We start from the raw sequence: 18,722 nt of genomic DNA on the forward strand, positions 1-18,722 counted from the left end.
GTACACTATATGTTTGTGCCTGTGTGCTCTGCGATGGACTGGTGTTCCATCCAGGGTGTATCCTGCCTTATGCCTGGTGCTTGCCAGGACTGTCTCTGGCTCCTCCACAACCCTGTACTGGATAAAAGGGTTAGAAAATGGATGGGTGGCTGGTGAAATGCTAACTTGCTATTGCACGTTCATTGTGAAGGGATGACTTTTGCGTTGATTACTAATGTGGTAGCAACTGGAAATATAATGGTGGTCGTGACTGTCAACATACATATATCTGTATCTAAACTGCCTGTAGTTCTTTCTTTTCTATCAGTGGAAGGAGTGACGGTTCTGTATATGGAAAGGTTAATTAGTTCCTCTCCTGCATTTTATTTAGCTGTCCATCGTTTCTGTTTCCCCTCTAGTTTGAAGTCATTCTTAAGTCACCTTCTTGAGAGTCAAGAATACACAAACATAAATGCCTCAGTCTTTCAGGTAGCAACGTGATGGAGAAGAGAGAGTACTCTGACACAGGTAGCTCAGCGCTTTTCTTCCGTTGTAGTGCGTTTTCAACTTGTTACACCGATAAAAAATGGATTGTGAATATGAATTGGTAAGTGGCATCCAAAAGAAATTATAAAAGTGCTTTACAGCTGAGAAATACTCTCTGGAACCCTTTAAGGGGCGATTGACTAGCACTATAATCAATGCGTGTAGGCCAGCCATTTATTCTAGTCTAATGGTTTGAGGCAATTAATCCCTATAACATTATAGCAGCCTAGGCAGTTTCTGAGTCAAGTGTGTGAGAATTATTGATGACTTCCGAGCGAGAGATGTGCTAATATAAATTACTATCTGCTTCATGTAAAAATATATAAATAAACAAAATAATTAAATAAAAGAAATGAGACTCTCTTGAAGGCAGTTAGGCACAGGTTTCATTTCAGAGTGTAATTTAGCTGTCTTCTGAGTTCTTGAGAGATATAATGAAATTCAGAGAAACTAACAGAGGCAGAAAGGGAGGTAGAGATGGAGATTTGAGGGGTAGCTGGCTGAAAGCTTTGAAAGGGCTGTGCAGACTATTCTTTCATCAGACCCGTCTGTGTTGCTGATTGTGAGAATAGCTTGAGGGGGATATGAGAAATTGAGCATGAAAATCAGAATCATAGAGCAGTTACCTCATTCGTACAAAAATGGGGCAAAAGAGAAGAGTTAGGTGCAGTAAGGTGAGGGGCAAGGAGAAATAAACATACCACAGAGATCTGTGCTAGGACCACTCCACTTCTTAATTGAAATCAGTGATCTAGATTCTGCTACTTTATAGTGTAGTCAAAGTAGCCAAATTTTTGCATTTGGAGCAATTGTAGAAGTAGAAAATAAAAATTCAAAAACAATTTGCTCAAGTTCAAAACTGAGCAAACTCGTGACAGTTGACGTTTTACGTAGACAAGTGCAGAATATTGCATGCAGGTTGCGGGAATAAAAACTATAAATCCATATCGTACACTTAGTAAGGCTGCATTTATTAAAATAAATCTCAGCCTAAAAGAGGACATCACACATAAACCTACTGTATGTGATCATCTCATAGTAAATAAAGCTGTTTCATTTACAACATCAAGGAAGGCCTTCACCGAACAAAAAACAAATTAAAGTAGGTTTTAAAAAGGTACTTTATGTTCTGGATTTTTACTGTTTTTACCTGAATATGAACACGGTGCTTATATGGTATTCTGGTTAGTATAGCTCTTAGCAAATTACTGAGAGTTTGGGCTTTAGTGCAGACTTACTGTATATATCAATGTTGTTATCTTTGAGTTATGTTATTATCAATGGCTTGCTCCTACTATTAAATGATTTGGAATCGACATTCAATCTGTGATGCCTTGCCAGACCTGAACATTTTCCATGCCATTCCATCCTGGTTCTGTTAAAACTGGTCTGTTTAGTATTCACCCAATAAGTAATAAGGAATTATTGCTTAATACCTTTACCAATGATAGAAAAATGTTATTCAATATCATTTTTGTCTAAGTCCCATTACTACAGCTAAGCATTCGTCATTTTCATGTTAGGTTTTTAAATTCTCTGCTCCTGAGCCTACGGTTATTATTCCAGTCTATTAATTTGATTAAATGGGATGATTTGGTAAATTTGCTGATTTGTTATCCTTGCAGTGTTGTACATTTTAACAATCGAATCCTGGCTGATTTTAATATCCACATTGACACTCGCCATCCCAGTCTAGCAGTGGAATTTCCAGCATTTTTGGAATGTTTTGACCTTACCCAGTTTGTACGTTATCCAACTCAACAAAAGTTACAAATGGAAGTCAGTCGTTACAGCTCTTTTTTCTTTTGTCTGCATAATTTTGATTTTGATCTTTCTCATCACTTGGCTATTCTCGATCATAATTAGTGATCAAACATGTTAGGCTTGCTAATTCGGCCATTTCCTTACCTTCTTGCTTTTCTGTTTATAGTACTTTGGAAGTTAGTGCAGATGTTCAGTAATATATCCACTTGATACTTTGGCTCCTGTCAATATTAAGCCTGTCTCCCTGCTATGCTCTGTGGTAAACTGAACAGCTGTGGTCTGTAAAGACCATTACTCATAAACTGGAACATGAGCTTTTATAATTCTTCAACAGGCCAGGAATATCCACATCCTATTAAAAAAAAGGATGCTGCCCATCACTAGTTCTGTTTCTAACTCCGTGGAAAACTACACAGTAAAATATATATTTTTTAATGTTTTAGAAATGTTGCAAATAAAATTGCAGCTGGCCAAGTTGTCATCATCCCAATAACCCTCCCCAGATAGACAACTCTGTCCCCGTAATCGGCTAATCAAGGAATTGATAATGAGGAGAAAGTGATTCAGATCAAGCTGTCAGAGTCGTGTCTGGGGGAGAGACAGCTCACACATTACTCAGCTCCACGGCTCAATAGCACTTTAACAGCTGTCAAAGATGTCACGTACAGGAGAGATCATATACAAAAATAGTGAGTCAGACAGTTGTACTCACAATCAACTGGAATGGATTTTTTTTAGTTTCCAAGCAAATGTATCTCTACTAAACGTGATATTTCCTTCACTTACAAGGTACAGAGAGCTGAGACAGTATTATTTTCCACAAGTCCTTAGCCAGCACTTTCATCATTATTCACTGAGCAACCAGTGAATAAAAGTTAGTTAAAAGTAGAACTTTACCAAAGATCTACAAAGGAAAAGTAAATTATATCAAGCAATTCAGTATGATAGATCAACTACAATGAAACTTCCTTCCTAAGAGAATAAAGTTATTATTTCAGTCTATTAATTTGATTAATTGGGTGATTTGGTGACCTGGGGTACTGTATCTTATGTGTACACCACTGTATCCATTGTATTAACCTGTAGACCACCCCACCCTCCAACCCCTTGATTTGCTAAAATCAACTCTGAATTTTAAAGGTCAAATTGAGGCACCTGCTGAAAGGTGGGAAAGGAGATTCAAGAATGGGTTTAAAGCATCATCAGTCCAAAACAGCAGCAAGAAACCATCCACAAGGTGTTGGAAGCTCCATGAATAAAATATAAACCAGTATCAGAGTTCATCTTAATCACGCTGCAAACTGTCACAAAGGTACAAAATCAATAAAAAAAATAATATGTGGAACAAAAATAGGTAAAATGTAATTACTTGGTCTGTCTGGATCATCACACTTAAATCCCAGTTAGGCTTGTGTGGGATAAAGGGGATAAAAAGCTTAAGATGTCCACAGGCCTTATAGCGGTGGAATTATCTGCAGAAATGTTCATTTGTTGCATGTTATAATGAAAAAATATTTTGAAGCACACTTGAAATACTGGATCCACCAAAAAAGGTGTGATCCTGATGAGGAATATTAAAGTCAATTTCTCAGTTACGTTCCTTAATTTTGTATGCATATGGCACAGACCTGCTTTTTATTTTCTTGGTGGCACTGTAGCTCTTGAGTAGTTGTATGACTTTGGCATGGGTATTTTTAGTAAAAGTAAGATGGGTATAATTTGTTTTTTTTTCCCACGTTAATACAAAAAATGAAAACCACATTTAATTTACCACATTATACCAATTTACATTTAATATATTTTTTACTGTTGATATGATTAATTGTCGAGTGTTAATGACCATAATCATATAGTAGAGTTTTCCATACAGTACCTTATCTACTATAACTAATCATACCAGTTGGAGGTTTTTGAGAGATGACCTTTTTAAGCAAGCAGGATTGAATAGGACAGTTTTTCAACCTCTTTTTTTTTTACCAGGTACTGTACCACCTCCCTTCTTCTTTGAGGAGCACTTAAGCTACAAAGCTGTTCACAGCAGTATGTTCTAATTGATAATGTTTCTTAAGATTGCTGCAGGGACTGGTCAGCATTGCTCTAGTGACATCAGGTTGAAAGTCTAGGACACCACAGGTACCTTTTTGATTAAATTTGATTTTGCTCTATTATACATATCATGTTACATCAGGTGAAACAGGCATACAGTATTTCCCTAAAGCATGTTGTTAGGGAATGGATTTTATCAACAAAACTAAAATGGATATTTAAATTCTAAAATAGACTTTTAAATTTTTTTAAAAATACTGTATGCCTAGTAGCGTGACAGGAGAAATAGCATTGGATCGGTCTGCTCCTAAAAAAACAGAACATGAATGGAAGAAAATCCGATTTTTAAATAAGAATGGCAATAACTATTTCTCATGCAATGTGGTTCTCACATACTGTATAATCCACTGTACTTTTAAAGCAAAGCTTTTATATAAAGCAAAAGCTGAGAGAGAAAAATACAGAGCACTCAAGAGATTCTCTTAATGAAGTGGATGAGGACCATGAGGCTACTGATAAAGTTGAGCTGCTTTTAGGTGAAAGCAACAAAATTAGTTATCTGATACTGAAAGGGTAAGGCCATTACTAATAAGGCAAGTTCTGCAGAGCCAAACTGTTCTGACAAAAAAAATAGAAAATATAAGATACTAAACTTTTACAGAGATAAATTGTGCTCTATTTTTTTACTTACAATATGTGAACACTCAAGCTATGTAATTGTAACTTTACTGCATACAGTATTGTTTTTCACTACAACTAAGAATATATTTTAATGTAGTCACCAGAAAGCTCTAAATATGCATTATTATATTCTTTCTAGAGAAGATGTTGTGAGAACCACTGAGTTAGGGTATGTAGTGGATTGTTAGTAGTGCAGAAATCCTCTTAAGTTAGTAAATATCTCTCCTACAATGCATCTGTTCTTTAGTCCCTTTGAATGCTGTTTTTAGACTTTCATTTTCTCATCCACAGATAATTTTAAGGCCTTTTGTCTCATGTTTATGTCACAGCTTGCTGTTCTTCATATGAGCATTTTATACTGTAGAAAGCATTATTTCACAAGCTTCATGAAATATTCCCTTTGGGTATCTCTCCCTACAGTATGTCTCTCCCTGGTAGCTGGCTTTGCTCTTCACTGTACGTAGCTCCAGCATCTTTTCCTTCATGCATTGACATACTTCTCACACTTCACCGCTCATTCACAACAAATTAGCTAAGCAAAAAAGTGATGGAGAAAAATAGTTCCTGACAGTTGTGCAGCAGACCTTGAAGGAAATAAAAGAGAGCTTTTTTCCCCCAATACTAATACTTTTATTGGATTTTTGGGGAATCTCGTAAATGCTTGAGCTATGCACCAAAATTGGAGCCTACTTATGAGTGTAATACTCACGTGTTGAAAACTTTGATTTACACAGAATCTTGATTTTAGTCTGTAGCGTAGCTGACGCATTCCTGTGATTTTATTTGTGGCAGCTAAGTATCAAAGAGGCTGTAAAATGGAGTATTTCAGCAGCACTGGAGCTTCTTTACTTCAGTCTGCTGTCTAACTTGAGCAGCCAGAGATCAGTAATAATGAGCAACTGCTGTGCCATTTGAGATTTTCATTTAACATTGTGGTCTTACCAGAGAAAAATTAGCTCTTTAATTTATTCGATATCTGGCCATGTTTATGGCCATGGCCTATTTTCCCAGAAATCAGGGGGAAAAGCAGAGCAGTATCAGTAAAATGCTAGGTAAACGGTACCAGGAGGTTCATCTTATAGCCCTAAGAGCAGGATGAATTCCTCACTTTGGAATTTGTATATCTTAACAATGTTGTTGGAAGACCTAAGAGAGAGTTAAAATGCTTCGGCTTGGGCCTAGTAGGCCAGCGTTTATGGATTTAAATCTGGGTTCTTGGTCAGTATCTGAGCGTGACTGACATTCGACAGTCAGCCAAGGTTTCTTTGATTTGCTATCCCATAAGGGTAGCGTACCTGTGACATTCACGGGGTTATTAATGAGAGATGCATTCATTCTTAATTACTTTCATACAAGTGAAAATAATGGCATTGTTCTTCCTGGATTTTTTTTGCACTCCTCCACAAAATGCGGGGAGAGGCTTAAAATATTTCTTCCAAACTTGTAAAATAATTAGCACTTATTTTATTGTGTTACAGCTTTAACAAAGGGGACAAACAGTTCCATATAATGCTGTACATCTACATATGAAGGTATTATTTGACAGTTTCAGAAATTATTCAGGCTCACACAAAGTGAAAATATATTCTTAAAAAAGGGGTGGTTAAATTAATATAAATATTATGTCCTGATATTTGAGACCAGCTTGCGATGCAAGCAAATTTTAAAGGGTACTGATAATTTCACCCCCTAACTTTTAATTAAATTCTAATACTGCAAAAAAAAATATTTATTTTCTGGCTCAGTTTGGAGTTATGACCAGACTGCAAGCTTAGAAACAGAGGTAAATATTTATTATAGTCTGTTACATGCAATCTATTACTTTTCATTACCATAACACATTTACATTTACAGTTCTGTGTGTACCAGAGCCCTGCCTTCAATAGACCTACAAAATACAGAATTCTACCAGGCCAAGAGATAATCCGCATCCTGTTAAATAAAAGTGTCTTACCCAGTACTGATTCTATAAAACAGACACTAACAAATGAATGAAAAACAATTTCCCAATTCCAAAAACTGCATCACTGATCAAGAAAATTTGTTTCTTAGCCTACAGATTCCACTATTTCTTAAATCGCAATTTCCACCAATAAGTAAGAAGGCAAACCCCTTTTGTGAAAAGTATAGTTCTCTGTGTTCGGATTACCTGGACTGAAGACTTGTGTTATGAGTTATGCTCTCATAACTTATGCTTTATATACTCTAATGATCCAGTCTTCTCCTCTTCCTTATCGAGATCTTCATGATGTTTATGATTCCCTTCTCCCTTCTTTTTGTGTTTAATATTTTGCATTTTTTATCCTACCTTGTCGCCTATAACCCAGCCCCATAGAGGCTAACTTAATGACCTCACTGGGAATGCTTCGGGTCACTGTTATATATTTTTTCTAAGAGAGCTAACTTAATGATTTAGTAGAGGATTAGTTAAGCATGAGTTAATAATTAGTACCAATCTTTTATACAGTACCTTTGTGTAGGTAACTCCCTAGCCATAATGTAATATTCTGTGCCCTTAACTGATCTGTGTACTGTGTATGGGATTACGTTTATTGCAGGATGTCACAGTAATGTACTTACCCTTCTTTGAAAACTCTATAACCCAAGTGATCCTTTTTATAAAGTGCTGACAGTAATCAAAAGCTCCGTTTTTAGGTCACCATATGATTTTCAGATTAGTTATATACTGTATCTTAGGATTTCCATTTTTTTCTTCTTATTATTTTATTATTTGTTAATTCTTCAGGGTGGCATGGTGGTGCAGTGGTTAGCATTGGTGGTTTTCATGTGGGATTCCCCCACAGTCCAAAAATGTACTGGTAGGTTAATTGGCTGCTGGGAAAATTGGCCCTAGGTGTGAGTGTGTGCGTGTTTGTGTGCCCTGTGATGGACTGGCATCCCCTCCAGAGTGTACCCTGCCTCGCTCCCTTTTCTTTCTGGGATAGGTATCAGGTACTCTATGACCCTGAATTAGAATAAGCAGTTAGAAAATGGATAAATGGATGGTTATTTCTTCACATTGTCTAGATTCGGTGATGGTTCACCATAAACACCATTGCATGAGTTTCTACTTCCTGTTTCATCTTAGGACTAAAATTAAAATAACATGTTTGTATGATCAAAACATTGGACCGTAAACTCCTTTTTTGCAAACTGACCCGCTTTTTTTAGACCTGTGCAGTCTCCGAGAATGTGTTTTCCTCTGCAGCAGTTCACAATACCTCCCCACATACACACACACTTATTCAATTGCTCAGAAACCCACTAGCCTTTAAATATTGATGCCATCTAAAAGAAAACAGTTCAGCGCTTTAGAGTAAGAAAATGTCTCTTAGGGGACACATTAAAAACAGATCTTCTCCGGCATTTCCTTTTACTCTGTAGTGTGACTTCACGCTTGGGTTTCTGCAGTGCCAGTTTTTCTGCTGGTATCTAGGAAATATGCTATTAGAATGTAATGAATGGCAAAGTATGAGGAGAAACCCTTGAAAAGTGTCACGGCGCCTCCTGTAAGGTTAATTTTAAAATTGTAGACTATAGAACATTATTTTGCTGTCATTAAAACAACATTGCATTGTTTTCATGTTAAATATTGCCTGTTAGATGTGTAATCTGCTATCTGACTGGTTTATTCTGTTGGATCCTGTATGAATTTGAACTGCTTCAAAATGTGTTGAGGGATTTTTAAAGTCCACTACAGACATTTACCAATAACTGAATCTAGGCTTCATTTTTAGAACGTTTTTGTGTGCATAGTTCTTTGGTGTCACAGTATGTTACAAAAATGAAAATAGTGCATTTATTAACTTGAAACCTCATTAAAAGACACAACAACGTGGTCCAGAATCGAATTGCATAAATGCATATTTATACAAAAACTAAATGCATCCCTTTCTTTACACTGCTCATTTCAGCGTTATTGCACACAACTACAGTCAACGACTAAAACAACGCTCTTTCCAATTCATTTGAGACAAGAAAGAATTTAAAACAGAGAGAGAATACATATGGCACATACTGTAGTATTCTTATGCTACTTAAAAAGACTGATCTGCATTAATGTATTCTTCAGTTTTTCTTTTGTAAGCGAAAATAACAAGAAACAATATTAATTTAAAATAACTACTCTGAAACAAAGCTTTAAGCACAAATATACACAGTTATGCTTACAGTATATTATTATAGTGAATGGTCTTAAAATGAATAATCACAGTTTGTCATTCATAAGTAATGGCCCAGAGCTTGTAACAGTAAGCTGTTTCACATAGCTTCACTGTAATTTATCTCAGATTGTAAATCACAGCTAAAGACACCCTGCCTAACAAGTATAGGCCAACTCCTCCCACCTGCCCATATCCCACATCATGTCTTTTAACATGAAGTAGTTCAGGTGAGTAGCTGCATCAGCATGCGTAGGCTGCAAAGGAACAAGTGAAAAGGTTTATTCCATGCTGAAAAGAGAAGAAAGAAAACGCAACGTTTCAGCTGTGGAGCCTTCTTCAGGTGTGAGAAAGATAGGGCAGTCAGCAAAGCAGTCAGCAGGGATGCTAATCAAGTGGTTCGAGTTTGAGAGAGGTGAGGAGAGGTTTGAAACAAAAACGTCACAGGCATCACAGTCCCATACCAGAGGTTGAGCGCCAATAGGAGAACAGGCATGTCTCGCACCAGAAGCGCCGCATACCTGCAAGTGGAAGGCTGCAGGGGTAACCATGTCACAGAACCGAGAGAGCGTCGACTGAGTGATCAGTCAGCATGCCTTTGGCAGCTCTCAGTAAGTTGCGCATCACTGCTTGGGGAATCCCAGTCACAGTCTGCTAGTAACATGAACCCAAGACCAGAATGCTATATTTTGATTGGGCAAACACCTTTAACTGTTTGACGCCACTGGGAGGCCGGCATCCTTCTCACTTTCTTGCTTAGGTTAGTGAAAACAGATTAATATTGCTTGGCAATTTCCTGGCAGCAAAACCGTGCTTCCACAAGCTTCTGAAAAACCCTCTAGCCAGCAAGAGGTCAGCGCTGCACTCTTGTTGGATTGGGTTCATTCAAAGAGCAGCAAGGGCCTTGGACAATGTTTCCTGTCAGTGCTGTTAAATTGAATTTAACAGATGCTCAGGGTCTGTTTCCTGGAAGCTTAATCAATGTTTATCTAGTTAACAGATGTTTTTACACTGATTTTGCACAACTCTTACAGCTTTCATACTATTGAAGCAGGCCAGCTTAGCAGGCTGTAGTGGAAATGCTGGAAACCTGGCTTATCACTCTTTAATAAGAATTCTGAACTTTTAAAAAACTCTGGGCTAGCTTTTTTTTTAGATTCTAGGTGGTATTTTACTTTTCTTAAATGTCTTTGATATCGATCTTACCCTGGAGCAGTATACTGTTACAGACTGTGATAGAGGGGCTGTTAAGGATCATAATGTGTAGAATGGAAGGGGCAAGGAAAACTCCATAGGTGTAGTGGCCTTGGTGGCTGCTCTAAGTGTTATTGTAATTCATTTGCAAATAAAGCTCATTTTAATTTGTAATAGCCTGGATTCTATGGCTATAACCTTTAAAAAGACTGGAATATGTTCAGTCTGCTCTCTGATGCTGTCGGTTAGAATGAAGGTTTTAATATTTTATACCACAGCATACTGTGAAAACATACAAAATCTGTTTATGGCAGGAAGACAGCAGTGAAGCTGTCTTATCCCCATGTAATCTATCTGAAATGAAATTTGTCTGCTATGCTTCTTTGTAAGGGAAGGTAAGTAGCAGACAGGGAAGAGAGCCTGGGGTGAATTCGCAAGCAACAGAAAAGCATGGTTGATAAGATCTAGTCTTTTCAAGGGCATCACTTTACAAGGAACAGACTGATCAATTAAAAAGGCTCATGTCCTCAACTGACACCGTTAATCACGGAGATCATTTTTTTTTTAAGTGCTCGGTTTTCCTGCCTTTTTGTCACGTACTCCCCATGGTAACAAGAGATGCAGTCGAGTAATCATGCTGAACACTTTGTGGGAGTTAAAACATCATCCTGATGGAAAAGAGAGTGCAGTGAAATGAAATCCAGCAGCACTGTTTGCTGTTTAATGTGGAGATGTGTTTATTTTGAAACGCCCGCTTTCAAGGTGTTTTAAGAATGTTAAAGAAAATTAAAACTGTTGAAGGGGGAAACTCCTTTCTTTACAGTGTACAGCTCCCATTTGTTTATCAGTTTCCCATCATTTTATAAGGTCTTAAGATCAGTGACAGGTTTGCAGCTCAGATCTACACCATTCATCCATTTTTTAGCTGCTTCTTCCAATACAGGGGGAGCCGGAGCTATCCCAGAAGGCAACAAGTGCAAGGCAGGACACATCCTGGAGAAGGACACCAGTCCTTTGGAGAGCAGATACACAGACACAAACACAGATATACACACTCACATCTAGGCCCAATTTTCTCCGGAGACAATTAACCTAACTGTATCTTTTTGGATTGTGAGAGGAAACCAGAGCACCTGGAGGAAACCCACATGAACATGGGGAAAACATACGAACTCCACAGAGATAGAGCCCCTGGTCCAGAATTGAACCCAGGGCCTCAGCACTGTAAAGCATCAATGCACTACACCACTGTGCAGCCCCTCAGTTATTCAAAATCTAGTTTTTCCTAAGACGTTTTCGGGGGCAAGAGGACACCAATGACTAATCAGAGGTCAGTTGATTTTCCAATGAAACAGGAAACACAAAACACAACATAAAAAATTAATCATGGGATCACCCCCGTAACATTAACAATTTGGAATTTGTGTACAGATTCCCCTTGTCATTATGAAATGCCTGTAACCTTAAAAAATAATAGCCCAGTTAATGAAAAGGTAAGCAGAAGAAATTAGAAATTACACTTTCCCTGACAACCATCCCTGACAACCAACATGAAAGGAAGAAGAATCTGTACTTTATTACACTGAAGGAGCACTAATTTCTGCATGTGGAGAACACATCAACAGACATAACATATTAACTCTTGCAGATGGCTGTCACTGAATGCGTTTTATGATTTTAACCTCTGTAATCATACTGTAGCTCACTGGTTCTCCACCAGGAGAGCAGGATCATGTCATGGAAAATCAAAATGTGTAAACGGGGGATCTTCTGTTACAATGTCTATACTGGTTCTGTTGTGCAGTGGCTAGCAGCATTAGTTGTTGTGTAACAAAATTCAGATTATAGGAGGGATGTGGTAGTATGATTATAGTATGGGCTGTTCAAAGTCTTTTGAAGAATGGCTGAAGTCTGCTGAAAATCTACAGTAAATACACCGTATAACAGTATATATTCTAGGTTGTGTACCTATTTATTTGTTTAGTTCCCAGTCTACATGCATACATTATTTTGAATTCTTATGGCTTAAGTTATACATCAGCCCGTTGTGAGGGACATTATGAAAGTCTTCCCTTTTTATATTCTGGTGGTGGTCTGTTTAAACACTATTGTTTTTAAGTTGTTTCCAAATTTAGCTTTACTTGTTATTTCATAATTATATGACTGACAGGTCTATACTGTCCTGTCGATTAAGTGGTCTTTGAACATCCCTCATTTCAGGGATCAGAGTTATCAGAGTTTTTTATTAGGTTTTTAAGTCGCCCTGTTCCCTTTAGAAACTTTGAGTCATTTGTGATTATTTACCCAAAAATGAATATCAATATTGATATTGATAAATTCACTAAACATGGAACGTTATAGATATCATCCACTGAAAAACCTATTGTATTCATTTCCTGTATTTATGTTCACTTTATCTTTATCATTTTCTACTATGAAACTCCTGCTATGCTGTAAATCATTGCCATTAACTTTACAGTGCTTTTATCGTTGTGATGCTGTAAAAAATATTTGCATTATATTTTGTCATTATTGCAATTTTCTTTTCCCTCTTGACAATTGTAATTTCTTTATTAAGCTGCTCCTGGAGCCTGAAATTTTAATCTTGGGCTCTTTTACAGTCTGTCAAGTGCTCTCCTTATGATTTATTCTTAATATTATCATTAAGATATCTAGGTTACTGTATATCTGTCTTTCAGAAATTACTTTGGTTCTTTAGAGTTGTTCTGTTCACTTCGTATCTATCTGTTCCACAAGTTTTAAGCCTTGCCTCCTCCTATCGTAGTCTTTTCTAAAACTATAGCATTTGAGTTTCAAGCTTTAGAAATTTACATATTACATAAATATTACACAGCTCCTTATTATGGTCACAATTTCCCAGATTTTCCAACACATCCGTTCATATTATTTTATTTGAAAATATTAGGTCATCTCCCCTGCATGATGTTTTAACAAACAGGTTTAAGAAACAATCCTTAACCACTTTACCCATATCATTTCACTTTCCGTTTAATACTTTATTGGTTGAAGGCCGAAATCTCCCAGCGTATACCATATATGACGTTTGCCACATATCTACATTAGTTGGTCTATAGTAATGTACTCAAGTCCTTAGAGCTTCTAGTTCTGCAGCTCTGCTAAATTTAAATTTAAAGAGCAATAGCTTTTTTACTGTAATACTGTAATAAAGTATTACAATGCACTATTCACCCGGAGGCTTTGAGGGCAAAGTATTTTAAATTGAAGGAAATAATGGACTTTGGTTGAATTCAAGTCTTTTTTTTTTAAGAGAGAACATGGTGATGTTTTTACCTGTTTTTACCTGAAATCCAGGGAAATATTTTGAAGTGATTCTTTGCCCTGCAAAATGAACTCAAATGCTTTCTTCAGGAAGCGAAGTAATGCAATGAAAGGCAGCATCTGGATCTTGAGTGATTTAATTTTAAAATTCCAGGAAGTGAAAAGGATGCCTTTCCGGTTTGTACTGAGGCAATGTGCACATTTGAAGTCAAAGCAAAGTTGTTCAGCTGAAGAAAGGACGGCAGGCACACATTTCGCCACCTGCCAGGATGCTTTTCTTTTCACTTGCTGGGATAGGTTCTGTCTCCCCAGTGACTCTGTTCTGGATAACGCGGGTGTAAAATGTCTGGATGAATATATACTTGTACTATGTAATGTTAAGTTTGTTATTTATAATGAAGTGCTATTGGGTGGCTAGAGGTTGAGTGAAGAAATAGAATAGTGAGAGGAGAATGTTAGTGTGGTTTTGATTTAATTTTCTTCTAGTGGGAAGCACACCACTGTATTTTTACTCATCTTCGATTGCCGTTTTCGATTTTGCAGTCCATTTTTAAGGACAGTTCTATTTCACTTGTGTCCGTTTTGTGGGGTTATGCTTTACTGTATGTGTTGCCTCTCAAGGTTAAGTCAACGATATATTTTTTTTGTGAATGTTTTCAGAAATATGTCATGGCAACAAACTGACAAAGTGAAAGCGGAGCATTTTTGGGGGGTTTAATCTTCCTTGTCTTTAAATCTTCCTTTAAAACAAACTCGCAGGGCATGATTTAGGAAGTCAGTAATCTACTATTTCTACTTACTTGGTAGGATGGGGTAGGTTGTTACATACTATTTTTATTTCTTGAAGAAGTACAGAAATTCAGCTATGTTTTTACTCAGAAATTATTTGGTAGTTTTCTGTTAGGCCTATATACTGTAGGTGTAAAAATGTTTATTTTTCAAAACAGGAAAGTAAACAGTCCTTTGTGTAAGTGCAAATTTACACCACTCAATGTGTCCAAAGTTCATTTTAATATATTTAAATGATTGCATTTGTGGCATCAAAGTGCATTACATCTTATTTGGGGTGTGAAACCCACCTAACATCTCATATTGTCTTAAATGAATTGAAAGCAATACAAGAATTATATTGAAGGATCATGCTCTATGGGCTGAATTGTAAATATTTTTGATGACTACATACAGTACAAAAAGAGTGAAATATGACATGTGGAAATAATTAAAGCCTTAAACAGAAAGCCTGTTATACCTGCAGGGTGATATGTCAGCAGCCATATCACCCTGAACTCACAAGTGGCAACCCACTGAAGCTACACAGGTGTGAGCCTGGTCAGTACCTGGATGGGAGACCTCCTGGGAAAAACTAAGGTTGCTGCTGGAAGAGGTGTTAGTGGGGCCAGCAGGGGGTGCTCACCCTGTGGTCCACGTGGGTCATAATGCCCCAGTATAGTGATGGGGACACTATACTGTAAACAGGTGCCGTCCTTCGGATGAGACGTAAAACCGAGGTCCTGACTCTCTGTTGTCATTAAAAATCCCAGGGCGTTTCTCGAAAAGAGTAATTTCCCATTGGCCCTTACCTCCTAATAATTGGCCTCCTAATAATCCCCATGAATTGGCTACATTACTCTCCTCTCCTCCCCACTGATAGCTGATGTGTGGTGAGCATTCTGGCGTACTATGGCTGCCGTCGCATCATCCAGGTGGATGCTGCACATTGGTGGTGGTGGAGGGGAGTCCCCATTACCTGTAAAGCACTTTGAGTGGAGTGTCCAGAAAAGCGCTATATAAGTGTAAGAAATTATTATTATTACCCGAGGAGATGGAAATTGATGTAGCCTTGTCTAACCCATAAAGACATACAAGAGAATTAACAGAGCAGTAGAGCCCCTATAAAGAGAAATCATAAAAGGTTTTCATGGACTGTGTGACTTTTCAAATAAAATTATTCACTTGTATCACATAAGAGTGCCCTGCAGAATTATTAAAGTTGTTAGCAGCTTATAATTAGGTTTGTTTTCCATGTTACTGTATCTTCCATTCACTGACCTATAGTATAGCACAGCAAGTGGTTGATTTGATGGAGCCAACAACGTCCTCAAAGTAAAAAATCTGTACCTTGGGTTTCTGTTCTTATGCTAAAGATGGTATGAACCTTTAAAACAATAATCCCAAAGTGCTCTTATTGCTCACTTTCCTCATTTTCCACACATCTGTAAGCAAATATTTGTTTCTTGACGTTCTAAAATTAATAAGAGCCCTGAGGAGCTTATGGTAGTATACAGAGTGAAGTATACAGTGTTAAGCTATCTTTTCTAGTATACAAAAAGAAATCAACCAGACATAAATAACCTTGACTTTGCATCTGTTCATAAGTTAATACCTCTTATACTGTATCCTGTAACGTACAATGTTTTTAGACTTTATTAATTTACTTAATTTTATTGTAAATTGTAACAAGTAGAGGTTAATTCCAAAATGAAAAGTATGAAGTACAGGCAAAGCACAACATTTTGGCAGTTGAGCCTTCTGTATGTGTGTGTAGCAGTCATCAATGGCAAGAAACATTGTGATTTTGTTCATACTTTCTGCTTTAAAGGGGGATAGCTTCTACAATGATCCTCACTCAAACATCATATTGAAAGTAAGTTGCTTTGCATAAAGTTTGAACTAAATTACTTTTAGCAGTCATAGTTTAACTGGTTTTAGAAGAACTAAACTTTAGAAGAACTAAACTTTAGAAGAACTAAAGTTAGAAGAACTGTATGGTTCCAATTTCATGTATGGTTCTGAACTGAACTATGGTCTGGTTCAGTTCATCTTAGTGGTTACTGTGCTGTTGACATCAGTATATCTCCGCTCTTGCACTGAGAAAATCCCGCCCTTCACTTTTTTGTGCACTGATAAAGGGTGTCAAATATCTGCACAGCTTACATGTAACCTTTTCATCTTTTCATAATAATTGACATTATTCTGTTATTAAAACAGCAGTATGGCGTAGTGGTTAGGTATCAGTCCGGCCATTCAGCTCTGTTAACTTCCAACTCGAACTATAAAATCTGTACCTTTTTTTATGTTTAGTCAGCATTAGACAGAGAAAAACTCCTCCTTCAGTGTCTCCTAAAGTTCATGTGTCTTTTTAAGTCATTGTCTTCCCTTCTTTGGGAAGTTTGGCTCTAAGTCTGCTAATATAAATCATATGTTTAACCCGATGCTCTTTAATGCCTTCGCCTCCACATTATGATGCCTCCTGGGTTTCAGCCTGCTACCACATTTTATGCTTAATATTTTCAAAAATCTGTTTCCCTCTGTGCCCTCTGTATCACTAGTATTACATTTTTTATTTCATGTCTGTAAGGAGGGGAAGTGTATATAATTGCTTGTCAAATGCTTAAAAAGAAATTCATCTCTGTGTAATGTCAACTTGCTCCAGGTTCACCGTGCAGGATGTCAGATGCTCAGGAAAGTGTCTAGGAAAACCTCGGGAATCCCTCTTTCTTCTTTTTTTCTACTGTGTCTTCAATGTTAAGGGCTTTTTTCCCCTCCTTGTTATGATCTAATCACTCCCGAACTGCGGAAGCACGAGCCTGTTCCAGGCACCAGCAGCCACCGTGACTCATTCTGTGACAACAGGCGCTATGAGTCAGTCTGTGGGTGTGACAGAGGGGGACACCACTGTGGAAAAAAAAGCTGAATGTAGCCTGATTGAACTTTTTTAATTAATCCAAAGTGGGCTCTCAGAAACTCTTGCAGGATCCACTAAGGAAATTGGATCTTATTTCTTGACACACCATTTGAAATTCTTGTTGTTTGCATCAATATTTTTTATTTAGCTGTAAAATGATAGTATAGTGCGTAGACAGCAGCTATGGTTATGCTTGTTAATAGGGCTGTCAAAGCTGTTGAAACCCTTAGTTTAGTACAGGAATACAGGAGTTCATGGACATGTGCGTTGTACCTACATCCTTGCCTCTGCAGAGGTCACGTCTCCTGAAGCTTAAGACAAAACTCTGCTGAAACATTTCTTTCAAGGACAGCAGTTACAGAATATCTGAGCTGTTATTTTCCCTGGTTCCACATTGATGTTAGAAATAAAAAGTTTTTAATGAGAAAATATCTCCTGTGGTCACTTTTCCTGCCCCTTTAGACTCATCAGCTATAACCTTTTCTAGATATACTGTACATATGGAGCAAGTAGTGTTTTCAGCAGTATTTCTGTGTACGTTTCTGGTGACTTTGCACTTGGTAACTGACAAATAGTGATACCTGAAGCGAGCCATAATGTTTATTACTGTTGAGCAAGTGTTTGAGTCCAGTGGAAGAGCCCTTGATTTTGTTTTCAGCACTGGTAAAGTGCCTGTTCTACTAACTGCATCAGTATTTTCACCCATGCATCCAGTTGCTAACTGTTTCATCCAATTCAGGGTCACAGGGGAGCCAGAGCCTATCTTGGCAAGCAATGGGCACATGATGGGGTACATTCAGGATGGGATGCCAGGTCATGGCAGGGCAGACACATAGACATAAACATGCACACACTCACAGGGCCAGTTTTCCCCAGAAGTCAGAAAACTACCAGTATTTCTTTGGACTATGGGAGGAAACCAGATCACCTGGAGGAAACCCACACAAACGTGGGGAGAACATACAATCTCTACATAGATAGCACCCCAGATCCAGGTTTTTTTTTGGTGTTGGCAAAAATAAGTCTTATAAGTCTTCTTCATTGATAACACAAGACACAAGCACTGATCTTAAAATTAAAATAATTTTTCCTTTAAAACAACTAATCTACAGTGTTAATTTTTTTTAATTTTAACACTGTTCATATTTCTAAAAATGTTATCTCCCTTTATTATCATTTTGGTAGCAAAAACCCAAGTATAACAATTGACATTTCTTTGGATGAAGCCCTTCAGTAAACTGGAAGTCATACCTCATACTTAGTCATACCTACACACCATTGTTCTATCCCCAACTCCTACTGCCCCTGTCCCCCAGGAGGGAGTTTTCAGTCTGCTGTTTTTCACACACCCTGACCATTGTGAGGGT

At 37.5% G+C, this 18,722-nt stretch overlaps 1 protein-coding gene across 1 annotated transcript in view; it reads left to right on the top strand.

The window, feature by feature from the left end:
* lyrm4 (LYR motif containing 4) overlaps positions 1 to 18,722 on the top strand; it is an 80,835-nt gene that overhangs the window by 49,341 nt on the left and 12,772 nt on the right. The gene's annotated exons all lie outside the window — the stretch shown is intronic.

This window comes from Lepisosteus oculatus, chromosome 6 (genome assembly GCF_040954835.1).
Source record: "Lepisosteus oculatus isolate fLepOcu1 chromosome 6, fLepOcu1.hap2, whole genome shotgun sequence".
In the NCBI taxonomy this organism is placed as follows: domain Eukaryota; kingdom Metazoa; phylum Chordata; class Actinopteri; order Semionotiformes; family Lepisosteidae; genus Lepisosteus; species Lepisosteus oculatus.